The sequence below is a fragment of the Miscanthus floridulus genome, chromosome 8 (genome assembly GCF_019320115.1).
Source record: "Miscanthus floridulus cultivar M001 chromosome 8, ASM1932011v1, whole genome shotgun sequence".
Classification (NCBI taxonomy): Eukaryota; Viridiplantae; Streptophyta; class Magnoliopsida; order Poales; family Poaceae; genus Miscanthus; species Miscanthus floridulus.
Window position 1 is genome coordinate 192,677,255 of NC_089587.1, and position 16,407 is coordinate 192,693,661.

General features: G+C 43.7%; 1 long non-coding RNA gene and 1 pseudogene across 1 annotated transcript; one reads left to right on the forward strand and one right to left on the reverse strand.

Annotated features, from left to right (window-relative positions):
- Positions 1-10,447: 10,447 nt before the first annotated feature.
- Positions 10,448-11,176, forward strand: LOC136474391 (uncharacterized; annotated as a pseudogene).
- Positions 11,177-14,113: 2,937 nt separating this feature from the next.
- Positions 14,114-14,987, reverse strand: LOC136474392 (uncharacterized). Its single transcript, XR_010762915.1, has 2 exons — positions 14,752-14,987; positions 14,114-14,460 (listed from the first exon to the last, which is right to left on the reverse strand). It is a non-coding gene; the product is annotated as an uncharacterized lncRNA (long non-coding RNA).
- Between the last annotated feature and the right edge of the window lie 1,420 nt (positions 14,988-16,407).

A 16,407-nucleotide genomic window follows, 5' to 3' on the forward strand; every position in this document is an offset into this window, starting at 1 on the left:
ACATATATACGGCGGAGTGGAGCACCGCCACTCTTGTCACACCGCCCTTTCTCGTGCCCTAATTCGCCCTAGTACCGACGTAGTTCGTCCTAGTGTGGCGAATTGCGTCCGTGATCGAGGGGCAAGATTTAATAATGCATATTGTTTGTAGATTTTACGCATGTAATAAGCAAAGATTTGACGTACTATATATTGGTTTTGTTTTTTGAAGCTAGATGGCCGACCCGAGAAATATGGATGAGGAGGAGTTGATGATGAATTTGATCAACACTGGCACTCAAGTTGCCGGCGATGATGGTGCTAAAAATAACATGCAAGAGGATGTAGATGACGGGAGTCAGTACTTAGCTCTTGAACAAAATGAGCAACAACATATTGGCCAAGTATATATTTTTTATTATTAGCTATATATATATATTATCATATGTCCTATGTGTGCTCATGACATTAAAAATAATGTTTATGTTTTGTAGCCCTCTGGATCGACATCAACAACTACAACGAAGAGTAAAAATGTTCGAGGTCCCAAAAAGCCATTGGAGGGTCGCTTCATCATCTCAGAGTTCAATGTGGATACAGGAGAACCGGGGGGGCCGAATAAAATGAAATTTGTGCACCACTGTGGTTACCTTGTACGGGACCGACTCCCGATTAGTACCCGTGAATGGAAGAAGAAGACCAATGCTCCTCATATCAGTTTTGTCTCCGATCGTGACAAGGCGTTAATTTGGAATGATGTCTTGGTACATTTCACGCTCCAAACAGATGATTATGATGATATAATAGATGGTGATGAATTGAAGGAGCGAGTTAGGGATTGGGCAATGAAGAAGATGGCCACCCAGTTTCAGACTTGGAAGAAACACCTATACACGACGTATGTCAAGAAGAACATAGCACCAGATTTTACTGTCCCAGGCCCGATCTCAAAGCAGAGGCCCTATTGGGATGAGTTTGTACAGTACAAGACTTCGGAAGAGGGTGTGAGTCGGGTGATAAAGAACCAACATAATGCCCAACAGAAGACATACCACCATACCTTGGGATCAGGTGGCTACCCGACTGCCATTAAGAAGTGGAACAAAATGGAAGCAGACCTTCTTGCCAAGGGTATCAGACCAGAATCACTCGAGTGGGGAGAACGTGCAAAGAATTGGTTTTTCGCTCATGGGGGAACACTAGACCAGGAGACAGGGAAGTGCGTTTATGGCGCAAGACTGCAAGAAGCAGCTGAAAGATTGTTTTATGCTCAGAGAGCTACTGCTAGTGGTGCGTTCAGGCCCAACAGAGAGAAGGATGAGCTGACATACGCCATCGGGACTATTGAACATGGTGGCCGAACTAGAGGCAAAGGAAGTGTCTCGTGGGAGCATGGATTCCCTCAGGACAGACCTTCCTACAGAAGTCGCCAGAGAAAGAAGGAAGAAGAGGCACACCGGCTCCAGAGGTTGGAGGAAGCGGTGCGTGAAGCACAGGAGCGGGAAAAAAACCTTGAAGCGAGAATGCAGGAGGAAATCAAAAGGCAAGTGCAAATAGCAGTGAGTGCAAGCAAGCAGGCATCAGAGCCAGGAATCAACATTAGCCAATCTGTTCAGTTGAAAAGCAGCTGCGCTTCCACGGAGATACCAAATCAAGGGGACACAGGACTGCGCTTCCCTGTGGATGACGTCACTGAACCTTGTACAACGTGTGAGCTACACATTCCGAAGGAGAATTCCACAATCAAGGTGGCTATCGGTCTTGTTAATCCTATCGACCGAACCAAGACACCAAGGATTCATGGGAATATAATCCAAGAAGGATATGCCACCATCTCGGTAGATAAAGCTGAAAAAGGTTTTAGTGATTTGCCTCTTGACATTCCTGGAGGTGATGGCGAGAAGACTCTAGGAGAAGCGGAGAAGACATTCATTCTATGGCGCAAGCGCTACATCATCATTCCAGGGATGTCGGCTCCACCTCCTCCTGAACTACCTCACCATAGGTATGTGCGGATGAAAACACTACATCATTAATTTGTATTGGCTTAAATAATTAACAATCTGCTCATAATAATATGTCATTCCTTTTTTTGTAGCAGATCCTCCCCCAATCTAAATCCAATTGTTCAATCGCCAGATCATCATAGTGCTCTGTACGATGACATTGTGTTGGAAGACGAGGCTGCATCCACACCCTCTCCAAGGAGGTCTCCAACGCCGCAGCCGCCACCTCCAAGGAGGTCTCCAACGCCGCTGCCAACACCTCCAAGGAGGTCTCCAACGCCGCTGCCAACACCTCCAAGGAGGTCTCCAACGCCTCCCCCGCCCCCACCTACCAAGAAGCCTAGCAAGAGGCCAGCCCCTCAAACGAAGAACCAGTCCCCGCCTGCAAAGAAAGCCACCGTGAAACCAAGGGTTATTCCCAAAATAATATCTGAAGAGAAGGAAGAAGGAACTGATGCATATAAAAAAGACATGTCTAGATTCTATGACAAACTTAAAATGAATCAAGAAGCAAGGAGAAACCCAGAGAAACCGTACTTCTTCGTAGCTCCGGATATTTTAAGAAAAAAGGTGATTTCTTACCAGCATCAACAGCGGGAATCTCGTAAGCCGTCCAAATCAACGTTATCAGACTATGACCGCACTCTCACCAAGTCAATTGAGGCGGCACAGAAAAAGAAGCGGGCAGGGAAAGGAGTTGCCCAACTCGGACAACAAGCGCACCAATCAATCCCCCCGCTAGTTGTTGGTAATGAATATGGTTCGAATTTAGGATTAATGCATCAGGCAAACATACCTCCGGATGTCGATTTGGATCACCTTGGTGAATTTCTTGATGAGACTGGTCTCGACCTTTACCAGATGTTTGGTGATGGAAACATTGAGAGTGCGGCGGAGGTTGATATTTGGAAGAAAAAATTTGTACTAGGCCAGAGTCTATACAACCCTCAAGCCTTATCTGATCTGGGGACGCAAATGTACCTGCTAAACAAGTGGTACATGCAGGCGTCTACCAGTGGAGACTTCTGCGTTGGTGTCAGAATTAGAGACGAACATTGGTTCCGTGGCGATGATGTTATGTATGTTGACTTTGCAGAATTTCATCAACTATGCCACCTGACCTCTCTGGACAAAGTTATCATTAGCTGCTATTGCCTGTAAGTAATAATTCTTTCGATCTATTATTAAACTCATCATATGTGTGTATATGCATATAAATTATCCTAACAAGTACTATATATATGCAGATTTACAATGACAGAGCTCAGAAAGGAAGGCTGCAATGAAATTGGTTTTGTTGATCCCCATATAGTATTCAAAGACCCAATTACTCCAATGACTAATTGGAAGTCTGAGTCAGAGAGTAACCTCATGAACTTCTTAGTGAACCAACGCCACAAGAAGGATATACTCTTTCCCTATAACTTCAAGTGAGTGTTAATCATGTCGATCATAGCCTTAATGGCTCATATGTTGATTCTAGTTAATTAATGAGTGTTATGCGTTATATCCTATAAACACATGCAGCAATCACTGGATATTGATGGACATCGATCTGGTGAAAAGTCACTTGATAATCTATGACTCGATGAGAAAACCACAACAAGACTACCAAGATATGATAGATATTATCCAGAGGTAATTTCGAGATCTCTAGCAACTATATATACACACAAACATGATGATTAACTATATCTGATGACGTGGCAAATTTTTTATTGGGCAGTGTTTGGAAAACCTTTATTGAGAAGCAACACATGGAAAAATGCAAAGCGCCACTGAATGTAATCCCATTGAAAGTAAGTCCCCTGAATCGCATCATCTTTATTAATTAAACATATAGCTTTCACCGGATCACCAGATTGGATGACAAATCTTTTTCTCGTAAAGTGGTGTCTGAGGCAGGAACAGGGGAACAACTACTGTGGTTACTATGTTTGCAAGTTTATCAAGGTGGTCTCCCAAAGAACTCCTACAGAGAGACTCAAAGTACGTTAAAAATACACTATATATTCATTTAATTATTATTATTGATTGTGTTACTATGTCTTTATATATATATATGTACATATATTAATTTATTTTCCTTTAATTCAAACCTGTAGACTCGATGGTTGGAGGAAAAGGTCATACGGCAAGACCAAATCAAAGCAATTCAAGAGTCTATAGCCGGATTTTTTAATGAGCAGGTCATCGATTCCAAGGGCGAGTTCTACTTCGACCCAACACTGCCATTGAAGCCAAGCTAGAGGATGAGAAGAAACTTGTTATGTCACAACAACTATAATGCAATCTTTTGTAATATATGCACATGAAATAATATAATGTAAAATACACATATGCATGCATGCATGTAAATATATATATGATGCATGCATGCATATATATATATATATATATATATATTTCTATGATTGAATTGTGTGATTTAATACGTTCATTGTGCTTGAACCGAAACATACTATATGCGCGTATAAATGTATAATTAGCAGCGTACAATACGACTTCGAAAACCTATTTTGAAAAGAAAACAAAAAAATGAAAAGAAAAGAAAAAAGAAAAAAACCTTTAGTCCCGGTTCGTATTACCAACCGGGACTAAAGGTGCCGGCCATCGTGGCATGTCAGGAGGCACCTTTAGTCCCGGTTGGTGTTACCCACCGGGACTAAAGGTCCTCCTTTAGTCCCGGTTCCTGACCCGGGACTAAAGGACCCCCCCTTTAGTCCCGGATGCTTGCTCCCGGGTGGGGAACCGGGACTAGAGGGGGTTCCCCACCGGGAGTAAAGCTCGGTTCTGTACTAGTGCCTCTGATTGGCTACCCACGATACACTGATTACTAGCCGGATGGTAAAAATGCCGACAAGAGGCCTTGCCGATCCTAAGACACTCCCGCTGTGCTCATCCCCTATGGGTCATCCCGGGAGGCGTTCGTGGGTGTTTCGGGTGAAGAACGAGCATCTAATCTATATAGCCGACTTGTTGGTTGGCCTCACTGTTTGGACCTCGCTCTGCTGTGTGTTTAGGTCATGTGTGGCCTCGGGTGATCTAGCCCTTGCTGCTGGGTGATCTAGCCCTTGCTGCTTTGTGATCAGAATCCACGTCAATCGTACTCCCACTACTATAAATATGATTTTGCGAGGCGGTGCCCAAACATTAACCGAGGCGGTCACAAAATCCAACCGCCTCGTAAAATACCCGGCGATTAATGGACGCGATCGTTTTATTTACCGAGGCACCAAAAAATGACTGCCTCACAAATTCGATTTACGGAGGTGGTCATTTTATTTACGGTGGCGGTCAAGAAATGCCCGCCTCCAAAAAATGAATTTATGGAGGTGGTCGTTTTAAAACAACCGCCTTCAAAAATGGTCTATTTTAGGAGGCGGTCATCTTAAAACAACCGCCTCCGTAAATTTATCTATTTTTTATGATAAAGAGAGATCTTTGTTTGTTATTCCCTCCGTTCCAAATTATCAAATTGTAAGCTGTTTTCGCTTAAGGTACGTAGGTTTTGTTATGCACCTAGATATACGCTATGTCTAGATACAAATACAATAAAAACTATATATATATATATATATATATATATATATATATATAGAAAATTCAAAACAACTTACAATTTGGAGCTGAGGGAGTTTAATTATAAGAGCACATTCCTACGTAACAATTGATCCGAGATATGAGTCGTACGCTTCGCCAACTACGCAGTTCATGGGTTGCTCTATTCTTAGGATGGTAAAACGGGAGCAGATAACTATTGTTTTGAAACAAGTGTTACATCGCGCAATACCAAACCTCCTATATGGCTTGAGCCAACGACGTGGCACACATTTTGACAACAAATTCATAAAGGTGGTATCATGTACCAATTATTCAATGTACAGAACCATAACTAATAATTAATCCTCTCAAAGTCGAGCATGGTTGAAAATACGAAAACATATTACTAACATGATGCAAGCTGATCACACATCACACAAAATCACAATGGTACTACCACTATTCAATTAAATATTCATTCAGAACTAGGGAAACCAAATTAAAGTGTTGTCATGCTGCTGTAGGATGATCTTAGGCACATTGTCATGTAGTGTTGTACAGACCCGCTAGCTCATACCCTTCACCTCAATGATCATGTGAATCTGCTTGCCTGGTAAACTGGTGAAGAAAAGAGTAATCTTAGACAACAAAATGAAACACAAGTTATAGGACCCATAGGCATATAATGGAATGCTCTAGACATGGTGGACCAGAACAAGCGATATTGTCAGCAAGAAAGGGGTGGGGGGGGGGGGGGTTCCTTGTAATTCACCGAGATGGATTTTAGGAGAAAAATTTGGGAAGAGCACCATGAGCATATGCAAAGAATGAAACTAAGTAAAAACAAAAAAATAAGTTCAGAACACGGGATGTTTTAGCATTCTTTTTCAAACAAAAAATTGAATTCCAACAAATGTCAACAGCAGAGTATGCAAGTGAATGTATAAAACTATAAACTAGAAAATGATCAACACGGGGGAGGGGGGCAATGGTTATCCGTATTTCGCCGAAGAACCAGCAGTTAAATTCCTTCACATGCTTATACAGCTGCAGCAAAAAAAGTAATGCATTATTAATTAACTGGTCAAATATAACTAAGGGCTCGTTTGGATCCTTTCACTTTGGAGGAATTGGAATTTACTTTATGGACTAGGCAATTTGGCTTGGAATTTGATAATCCACAACTTTCCAAAATTTAGATATAAGCCTATCTTAAATTCATGGGGTGAGAGATAGAATTTGATTCCATAGTTCCCTATGCTATGTTTCTACTCTGCAATTTATAGCACGCTCTTCGGCTCGCTCCCTTGCAACATAAATGCAGCATATAAGTATCTCTCACATATGGTCAACAGTAGTACACAAATATACTCCACATGCAGCCATATTAATGTAATTGATATGTGTCTAAATTGTGATTATTAGAATGGATTTCAATTCCAAGGATCCAAATGGGGCCTAAGGGTTTTGAAATAAAAAGGATTGCCCTGGTGCTTCAAGTTTCACAGGTATTCATTAAGGTCTTCTAGGGCTGGATAAATATCTTGTTGAGCTAGCTCGGTGGCTCATTTAAAAAATGCTCCAATTGAACTTATTTTCCTTTTAAAATAAAAATGAGTTGATTTTGAATGACTTTCGACTTCGGCTCGGCTCAATAAGCTAGATTTGAAGTTGAGTCTTAAAGAAATTAGGAGAACATGATAAATAATATTATATCAATTTTGAAGAAAGCTCGAAAAAAAGTGTAGTTGGCTCGTTATCCACTGGTCTTCGCATTACACTTTATTTTTAAAGATTGTTATGGAGTTTGCCAACTCAAAAGATAACAGTAGATGGTACAGAAACATTAAATTAGTATCGCTATGTTGTTTGAAACCACAGATTTATTGTTTCAAATGGAACAAAATTATTCTTCTATCGTTAAAATCAAATCCATCACCAAGCGTATAATCCTTTCGTGTGTTTTTATTTTTCTTTTTTTGTGAAACATAGTATGAGTTTTTTCTTCAATGGACACTTGCCTATAGCAACATTCAAGCAAGCCTTACTTATCACTTATAAATGGTTTATTGTTGTGTTGTTTTTCTTTAAATTTATTAGTCGGGCAGGCCGGTGGAAACAACCACAACCAACAACGCCGCCCACCATTTGAATCTTGATCACACACTCCCTGTGTTCTTCAGCAAGGAAATGACACTGGTGGATCTGTTCCCGGTCGTGTCTTTGTTCGTTAAGATGCGGCAACAACACCACAAATCAGGCTGGAGCTGGACGGCCATCATTTATCTCATGAGCTTCTTCCTGTCTTTCTGTATCCACGTGGTCGGAATGAGCAGCAGTCGGTGCATCCAGAGCAAGTACTGTCGAGGCATGATAGCCTACCTGTCGACTGTCCTGCGAATGCTCGGTGCTGCTGCCATACTGCTGTTTGTAGACAACAGTGTCCACTCGGTGGCCGTGCTGCTTCCCTTGCTCCTGGTGCTTGCGCTAGTGGCCGCCTTATCCTGGTGGACGTTTGGCAGCGGAGAAGTTGGTCTGAACTGGGGACATTTCATGGAAGAACTAAAGCTCCAGTTCGACTTGTCTGCGAAGGTCGTGTACATGGCGTTTGCAGGGCTATCTGGTACAGTCCTCGGCTACGTGAATGTCTCCTCCAACCAGACCCGTGGCCGTGGTACCTAAATTCTTCTTGTTCTATGGCGTTGTCTTTGGACTCCTCCAGGTGCTCCTCTGCACGGTGCCAGACTGCATTATGTTCTACGATGAAAGACGCCGTATGGCCAAGGTATACAAACCCGTTCTCCCCTACGTCGCACTGCTGTTCGTCGTCCTGGCTAGCGTTGTGCCAGCTGAGGACATCCTGCGGATGAATGTCTTCTTCGCGTTCTTTGTGATCATCGTCGTTGTTGTGATTTACTTCTTGTGGAGAAACCATCGTGTCACTGAGAACGCCGTGGATGAGCCAGCAACTAGTGGCAGCACTACTGCACCAGCAGACAGTAGTAGGACGTCTGCGAATGCCTGGAGGGAACAAGACGCCAACCAGTCCTGGTATCTTCTGTCAGGCTACTTCATGCCGTTGTTCTCACTAGTCATGCTCACCCATTCGAAGTACAGCATGGAAGGCCACACGGCATCACTGAGCTGGCAGATCAAAGCCTTGTTGCTCTGTGGGCTGCGCAGCATCCTCAGCTATGCTGTCCGCATCGTGGTTTATGCAGGGATGCGAGACGGGGATAGACACATCTGGGCAACCTCTTGCACGTATGCGACGTATGGAACAATGACATTTACAGTCATTTCATTTCTCCTTGTCGTGACTATGAAATTTGATGAGCTCAAGAAAATCTTTGACAGCTGATGCGTATATAACAGGGCGAATGGACATGCCTTCCCTTTGCTGATCAGGAAGCGCCACTCTAAGACAGCATGCACGGAACAAAATTTATTATCACTAAGTGTTTATTGTATCATTTTGAAATTAATTTTATCACTGCTTGTGTCCTCTTAGTTACTAATTCATGGCACTGCATGTGATCCTTCGTGTGTGTAACTACTTATAAGCTCTTGTCGATCATGGAGATGATCATATGGATTCATTAGCCATGAAAATATATGGATAATATGTTTTCGCACCAAGTGACTCCATGAAATCCTTTATATATTTACGCTTGATTGTGTCATGAGATATTATCGGGCACGACGATTTGGGTACTATCAATGCACACATTCCTATTAAATTAAATGATCAGTAATGACCTCATGTCAGGATGGCTATGACAAGCTCAAACAACCACCTCTGGAAAAACATTTCCAGAGACACCCGTTTCTGAAAATGAGTTTCCAGAGGTGCACTATGTCAAAAACGCAGATTAGAGACGCGAAAAAAAACGCATCACTTTTATTACGTCTCTCATGTGAACACATCAGTGACACATAAAAGCACATCACTGATGTTAAGACATCAACGACGCATATTGAATAGGCACGTCTCTGATGACCCTTCATCATAGACTTGTTTTGTGGTGACGAGAGTCAGTCTCATCAGATACTCATTTTGGCTACTCGAGTCTCTAATGACAATTTTTCGAAACAGAAAAAAAGTAAAAATCTTGATGCCACGGTCTTATATACATCAGACCCTGTCTAGCAGCAAAATAATAATCAAACCCACAGAACATTCTAATCATCAAACAAGTCAACAATGAGTGTTACATCCAGTAACATTGCATAGATAAACAAAATGGAATCATCAATATTTCAATTTGAAGCTACAGATAAATTGTAAAAGTTTCTAGCATAGGGCACAATTCATATGAAATGCAAAAAGGTAAAATTTCAGAATCTTCACTGAAAGCATGGTTTAGTCATAGGGGACAAGTCATAACAACCGAAAGCCTGCCCAATGGAATACATAACTCCAAGTTGGCATTTTGCTATACTGAGAATTAGAAGCATGGTTTAGTCATTAAAGGAAAGTCACCTGTGGTTGGTAATTTGCTTCCAGTGATGCACACGCCCAAGGCATTTTGCTACACTGAGAATTACAGGCATGGCGCGGTGAAACCACGCTACCGCGCCATGCATGGCGGTGCGGCAGGCCTGCCAGCGAGGCAATCAGCCAAGCGCTGACTCGCTGACATGGCTGCTCTGCCGCGCCACCAACTTCGGCGCGGCAGAGCCACGCCACCCCTCCTGGCGCGGCTCGGATGGATATAGGGGTGCGCTCAGCTCCCTCCCTCTCTCTCCCTCATTTCTCCTCTTCACTCGCTCGACCTGGTGCTGCCAGATCCGGCCGCGCTGCCCACCGCCGCCGCACAGGTGTCCGATGCCCCCTCTCTCCCTCCCTCCCCTCAGCGCAGCCGCCCCCTCTCTCCCTCCACTCTTCACTTTTGGATTTTGAATACTTCAATTGGGAGATGCCAAGGCGTGGTAAATCTAGTAAACCAAGGTAACCTCTATCCATCGTGTTCTATTTTGCCGTTAGTATATCAATATGCAACAAATGGAAACCCTAGGATTGATTTATACAGTTCATTGCTTTCGGTTCTTAGAACAAAATTGGTTCTATTTTTGGAATAGGACGGTGGTGGGAACTGCCTTCACCCGTTTGCCACTGCCTAGTGGTGTTCCAGTGCCGATGTGCTACTGCCGTGATCGTTGCAGGGTAGCGATTTCTGACGAAGAGGAAACGTATAAGCAGAGGTATTGGATGTGTGACAATTGCTTGTCTGACCCTACCCCTCGTCAAATCCACATTGGGTTGTTGGTGAGAAATTGATATTGTGAACTATTTTTCCTGATTAATCATGTATGTTTTATTAGGTGCATAACATTTGCATGTTTTGCAGGACCCTCCACCACTATGTGATTTTGAGGAGTGGATCGACACTGAGATCAAGGAGAAGCACAAAGAGCATTTGCGGAAAATGAAGGACTGGGAGGTGGAGCGGAAGGAGTTGTTGGAGAAGAGACGCAAAGACGAGGCAGCAGAAAAGGAGCATAAAGAAGAGGCAGAAAGGAGGTAAGCTGCTCAGCGCACGGAGGAGTGGGAGAAGAAGCTTGAGCGTGTTCGCCGTGCGAAATCAGCAATGGAGGAGAATCCTGATACTTTGAGGAAGGGAAAGCGGCCTCGTTGCACTCGGTAGTCTGTTAGATTTTGTAGTTGAATGGTTTAGTAATGAACAATGTTGTTATGTACTGGACTTTTCAGTGTGTTATCATGTATTGCATCTTTCAGATTGATGTAGTTCTCATAACCATTTATGTGGTGGACTTTTCATTGTGTTGTCATGTATTGCACTTTAAGTACTGATGTACTATAGCCATGTAGCGCACTTTTAAGTGTGCTCATGTACTTCAATTTCGCGTACTAGAACTATTTATCTCAGTATTTCATCGTAGCCTTTTTAGATGACATACGGTGTACCAAGGTAGCCTTTTTAGACTCATTTATTGTAGACACGTACTCAGCAGTGTAGCCTTTTCAGCATGTTGTCAAATGAACATAGCCTTTTCGGTGGCAATAAATTGCATTGTACTGCTCTTTAAATTATTTTGTCCATTCAAAATTAATGCAATGTACTGCACGACTTAATGATCTGCTGCGACATGTACTTCACGCTTGTGTACTGTTCAACAGAAAAAATGTTAGGCTTCACTCAACTTAGATGCCTGGCCTATATATACATATAACTTCTCTCAGGCTTTTGCACCCCAAGATGAATGTGATAGAGATGTCTGGAGGCTTAGGGAGAGGAAAGGATGCATCCTCCGGGAGAGAAAGGGGTGGGGGGAAGGGTAGTCCCATTGTGGGAGGATTCTCTTGGTCCAGATGAATAGGAAGAACCACTTGAGGAGTTTCCAGTTGAGGGGAAGAGTGATTTCACCCATGAAAATCCTCTCTGGGGATATGATAACAAGAGAGAGGAGTGGCCGAAATGCCACCACGGGGAGGACTGCTTAGTGTAGATGTGCAATGACCAGAAGGATGGAGGCCGCTGTTTTTTCCGTTGCTCGATAGGATGGGTATTTTTGCATGAACTCGTATTTTCAAAAAAAAATCCTTGTCATTACATGCTTACCTGAGTTCGTGATTTCAGGCATCCAACAAAGGTGGCGACTGTGGCTTCACTAGATTGGCCGACCCCCCTCCTATTTATCCCCATCAAGAATACATCTACTACCTACAGCGACGTATCTTTGATCTTGAACATGATTGCAAAATCTGTCATGGAGGGGAGGAGGAAGACGAAGACAATGACAATGATGGTGGTGCAAAGGAGCCTATTTGCATTGATCCCTATTGCCGGTGCCCCTATCACAAGAAGAAGGGGCCTCCTCCACCACCGCCACCTCCACCAACAATGGGAGGATACCGTGGAGGAGGTTCAACTCAGTTTGCTATGTGGGAACATTATTAGGAGTAACCAACGTTAGTCATTTGCAATGGTGATGTTGTGTACTCGTTGTTTGGTTAAATTTCCTAAGGCATGTTAGGTTGAGTTTGCAACCTCTTTACCCTGCTTATATAGAGGTCGTCACATGCCATTGTTAGTTTCCACGTGTTCGTCATTGTAATCTTACTTTCTTCTACCATGTTTTAACGTAATCAATACGAAGCCTTCGCGGTTTCATGAAGGCCTTTGTTGCCCCCTCCAATTAAGTTGCCAATGCAAAAATTATAAATCAACGCAAAAACTATGATGTTATTTTAAATTTGCACGGTTTAGTTCAAATATATATATTAATTCCCAAAACGACCAAGGCAAACAAAATTGGCGCCAGGTCTTGCCGCGCCAGACCCTTCGGCGTGGCCAAACAGCTGTGCCACACCACCTAAGACGGCGCGTCGAGCCTCTGCCGCGCCAACCTGCCTGGCGTGGCAAGGCAGTTTGGCCGCGCCGACGAGCCTCGCACGGCAAGGCTGGGAACAAAAAAATTCTAAAAAAAGCTAAGTTTATAGGGAATAAGCTAAGTTCATCAATGAAGTTAAAACACGTTCGTCAACACAGGAAATAAGGCGAGTTCCATACTACATAAGTTCACCAACTACATAAGTCTTCAAATAAAAGTTCACCATCACCACAAGACTTCAAATACAAGTTCACCAACTACATAAGTCCAGTTCACCATGTGCTCCTACATCAGTGGAACTCCAAGGCCTATGTCCCAGGAGTGTATGGGTTCTGCGGACACCTCTGCCTCTTCAGATGTGAAGGCAGCACGTTTGGAGTGAACGCAACGTCGGTGCGGTCGCATTGGCGGGGCACCCGGCGGAACTGGTGCGTCACTAGGACCCTGCAAATATAGCATAGGAAGAATAAGTAAGAATCTGTATGTTACGTAGTTAAACCCCTAGGCCACAAGTTATTTGACATACATATTTGTCTCCTTGAGTAGCAAGCGGGGCACGTAGTTAAACCCCTAGGCCACAAGTTATTTGAAGTACATGTTCGTCTCCTTGAGTAGCAAGCGGGGCACCACCTAGCTGAGACATGCACTACTGGAATCGCGCGATTTGCCTAGTGCCGCAGGCACTAGGCAAAGGCCCAGAAACACTAGGCAAACAGTTTGCCTAGTGTCACACTAGGCAAACAAGGGTCGGCAGAGGCGGACTAGGCAAAGAGCACTTTGCCGAGTGTCAAACCTCGGACACTCGGCAAAGTGTTTGCCTAGTGTCAAGGACACCACTCGGCAAAAGTATTCCACTGACGGTGAAAATCATAACGGACGTTTTGCCTAGTGTCGAAGGTCTGACACTCGGCAAAGTATGCAAGGTTTGCCTAGTGCCAGGCGTCCGACACTAGACAAATATGTCAAGCTTCGCCTAGTGTCAGGCCGCCTACACTAGGCAAATATGCCAAGCTTTGCCTAGTGTCAGGCCTCCGACACTAGGCAAACTGCCTACTTTGCCTAGTGTCAGTTTCCTGACACTAGACAAAGCCTGTCCCCAGGTGTGCCACGTGTGGCCCCTTTGCCTAGTGTCAGACCCCTGACACTAGGCAAAGTAACCAGAATCTGAATTTTTTTTTGATTATTCCATTTGTGACACAAATATAAATCATATTCAAACACCACAAATATATCACATGAATCATAAATAAGAACCACATGTTCACATATATCACATGTTCATACCAAAAGTCCAAATGTGCCACAAGTTCACAAGTTCATAAGTGCACAACCAAATTTCTTAACAAAGTTCACAACAAGCTGATCACGACGATTGTCAAGGGTGAAGAGGCCCGTGGTTTGATGCTCCAGGCGACCCTTCCACTTGATTTGGCTCAAGCTGTGGTGCCGGCGACGCTCCAATCTGTGAAGCCGGCGACCCTTCCACTTGATTCGGCTCAAGCTGTGGTGCCGGCGACGCTCCAATCTGTGAAGCCGGCGACCCTCCAATTTGATTCGATGCCACGCCCGATTGATGCTGAAAAAAATGAAAAGGATACCGTCAATAAAAAATTTCGGCAGAACCTCCCCTGCACGGAGAGGTTTCCAAACCCTGCAAGAAAACAAACGGCACGATGACCGTCAAGAACATACATATCAATACACCGCCACCAACACCACCGCCACCCGAACACCACAACTGCCACGACCACACCACAACAACAACCGCCGTCACCACCAACACCATATTGTATGTTTGAGATTGCATATTTTTTCTAATGTGCCCTATGTCAGGTTGGAACATAATAAGTAATATATTGGTACTCACAGGAGTAGCTGCTTGAGGAAGTGGCAAGACTAGGCTAGCTGGCATGGTCCGCCCCATAGCGGCGCCAAGAGTGGACACGAACCCCACCAGCTCCTCTATCCTCTGTCGTTGGGCCTCCCGCTCTTCCACCGCCCTCGCTTCCATCTCCTCGCGAAGCCTCCTTTCTTCTAGCAGTTGGGCCTACAACATTTGACCCCCAATGTTAAAGTAAGGCAAAGGTATGTAAAAATCAATAAGCAACGGTGAGATTCTCAAAACCTGCAATGAACCAACGGCACGATGGCCGCTAAACACATATATATCAAGGGAAGCAATTACATCTACTAACACAACAACAACTAGTACTAACACAATCACCGCCAACATCATCATTTATCCATCCTATGCATATTTGTACCACTACTTCTCGTACACCATCACTACTACAGAATTTAACTGTAGGGGCGGCTCCAGAGCCTCTGTAGGGGCGGCTGCGCCAGCCGCCCTTCCCAGGGTGTTCCTACAGAGGGTGCCTCTGTAGGGGCGGTTTCCTGACCGCCCCTGCAGTGCCCTCTGTAGGGGCGGCTGGTGTTTTCAGCCGCCCCTACAGTGCCCTCTGTAGGGGCGGCTGGTAATATCAGTCGCCCCTATAGTGGACTTCTGTAAGGGCGGCTGTATCACCAGCCGCCCCTGCTGTGTGTATTTGTAAGGGCGGTTCAATCAAGAACCGCCCCTACAGTGGATTTTTCAGCAAAAATAAATAAATAATTCAAATTCAAATATGACCACATATATATATAATTCAAATTCGAATCTGACCGCCACAAATATACATATATACATCCACAAACACAAGACCATTATTTAGAACATCATCACAAGTCATAATTCATAAATATGCAACACAGGAAGTTATCGCAGATACTACAGGTGCATTTCATAAACAAACACACAAAATAATACAAGCATGCGAGTATAAGTAGTAAAAACAAATATCTACAGGAAGCAATCAGATATATATCTATATATTTCTGCAATTGCATTCCCACCAAGAAACAAATCTGTATGCTCCAATTGATTGTTCCATTCCAATTCATAACTTGGAAATAGGCCTTACCAAACAGGAAGGAAATCCAAAAGATCAACATGACCTTCTGTCTCAACAAAATACACCAGTAGTGGACAAGATCCTTTCTAGCCTGCAACATAGAACCAATAAGGCAAATTAGTCAGTAAACTGTGAAAAAACAGAACAGCTAATCAAAGCAGTCATGCTACTCGAATTGAACATGAAAGAAAGGTTCGGTGCCAAACTCACAACTGGTCTCTAGAAGGATATGCAGGATTGGAATGTGAAGGCATGTCCAATTCAGAAGAGAGGAGTGTGGCATAACGTAACACGAGCTTTTCATCTAGTAATAAGCATGCACAAGGAAGAGGCTGTAGCCATAGACTTCTGTTGAACAAGAAGATTAGTAAATGGATTTCGTCAGTTGATCAATCAGGTTACTACAGGATGAACTGTTCCAACATTCTGTCGACCATCAAGCGCGCGGTGGAGGACGAGAGGCTAGAAGCAAGTAGAAAATACAGAGCAGAGTAAAACCCAAGGCTAATAGCCATTCCATTCTGAACTGATCATCCTGAAACAGCCATTCCATTCTGAACAGAGCCACA